The sequence below is a fragment of the Physcomitrium patens genome, chromosome 12 (assembly GCF_059467195.1).
Source record: "Physcomitrium patens ecotype Gransden chromosome 12, ASM5946719v1, whole genome shotgun sequence".
NCBI lineage: Eukaryota > Viridiplantae > Streptophyta > Bryopsida > Funariales > Funariaceae > Physcomitrium > Physcomitrium patens.
Genome location: NC_143421.1, coordinates 6,738,546 through 6,740,391, shown reverse-complemented (window position 1 = coordinate 6,740,391; position 1,846 = coordinate 6,738,546). Strand labels below are relative to the sequence as shown.

Genomic DNA, 1,846 nt, shown 5'->3' with positions numbered 1-1,846 from the left:
TGGTAGAAAATACTACCCAATATACGATCTGATTTTTAGTCCAGTATATTGTCCAGCCTTCAGTGGCTTGTAGGATTTCCGGGTATCAACCAAGCGGTATCCGACGGATGAGATTGGGCAACGGGCCTCATTGCCGATAGGGGTCTAGGCCGCCCCGGACCCCCTCTCCCTTTTCCTATTATTTTTTTCCTTTCGTGGTTTGAGCTCCGACTTCGACAGAGCTGTTTTCGGTATTTTTTTCCTGTGATGGTCTTGCAAAGTGCTGAGCCCGGACTACATTCTCTTTTCCCTCTTCGCTGCGGTGCAAAAACGGTATTGCTGGCAGTTTGTTAGGCAGTGCCTGTGTTGAGAAACTGCAACTGCTAGTGTTTTTTTTTTCTTCTCTTGTTATTTGTTTTTTTCCTGATTGAAGTGCCAAAGCGGGATGGGCGCTGGTAGTATTGGCGACTGCCGTGCGGTGTTGTTGCTGTTCTTGATACGATTGAGATGTGTCAAAGCGAAGTAGCGGTGCTCCCCTCGGGCTCCGTCGTCGCTGCCCCTGCGACCTTCCCTCGACCTGTGTCGAAGACAAAGAGCCACCCCAAGATCCCATTCGCATTCGTATTCTTATTCCCATTCCCTTTCACGTTGATGGTGGGTTCAATTTTTGCAAAGATCAGGCCGAGCACGTCAACAACCTGTTCAGCATTGCTCGGACTATCGCGAAGGAACTCGTTGGAGCCGTCTTTAGTGGCTGCTTGATCCAGTTTTTCATTGAACATTAGTGTTCCTCGAGCTGATACAGCATCGACACTGAGGTGTGTTGTGGTGGTTGATTCCAGTTTTTGTTGTTGCTAGTGGTGCAAATCGAGCCGGTTCCTGCGTTTTATTGGAATCTCTAATCTTGTTGCTGTTGGCGTTCTAGAGTTATTGTGGGGAGCTGCGATGAAGAGTGGCTAAGGTAGTTGGTGGTCGAGTTGCGGGTCAATTTGCATTGTTTCAATTGGTTGTGGATGTGCGACCGCTGGTGGCCTTGTAGCTGTGGAGAAACTAATAGGTGTTCATTTTAATTGTCGAAGTATATTAAAAATGCAGATGGTTTTTTGAGCTACAGCATGATGTTGCTTGGAACTTACTGGTTCCGATTGCAAGAAGCGCTGTACTGGGGTGCGGCGGATGAGCAGACAATCCATCCTCCTATGATTGCTAGCTCGTTTAATCTCATCGATTTGAACTGAACCAAGTGTTAGGCTGGCAACGTCCAATTAATTCGTGAACATCGACAATCACATAAGTGTCATGGGGTGATTTCTCTTGCTGCCGAGTACTTGCGCATTTAGTCCAAATGTTCTCGTGAGGAGTAATTTCCTTCTTCTTCGACGTTGTGATATACCAATCTCAAGAATTGCTAGTCTTTCAACCGGAATACAAGTTTAGAAGTACTATCATAGAAGTCTAATCGTGGCAGCTTTGATCAGTTTTTGAGGATTTCATCACCTGGTTTCGACATTAGAGAAGATCAGCAAGAAGTCACAGAGGGAGCGTGAAGCTTGCAGAAGGGAATCGCATCTCACAGGTTTTGAATTAAAAATTGTTATTTATCGATTGTTAATTGAATTACATTTATCAAATCAACTTGAGCCAAAATTTGTAATTGACAAAACAATTAGGGATATGGACGAATTAGGTTAAGATAGATGACGTTAGGTCTTGAATGGATGATCTTTCTAATTGGATGAAAATTTGATAACTATTAATTGGATGAAAATTTGATAACTATTAATTGGATGAAAATTTGATAATTATTAATTGGATGAAAATTTGATAACTATTAATTGGAAGAAAATTTGATAACTATTAATTGGAT

The 1,846-nt window shown here is 42.9% G+C and overlaps 1 long non-coding RNA gene across 1 annotated transcript; it reads left to right on the top strand.

Moving 5' to 3' along the window:
- The first annotated feature begins 553 nt into the window (after nucleotides 1-553).
- Nucleotides 554-1,626, top strand: LOC112289920 (uncharacterized). Its single transcript, XR_002972003.3, has 2 exons — nucleotides 554-797; nucleotides 905-1,626. It is a non-coding gene; the product is annotated as an uncharacterized LOC112289920 (long non-coding RNA).
- The last annotated feature ends 220 nt before the right edge of the window (nucleotides 1,627-1,846 follow it).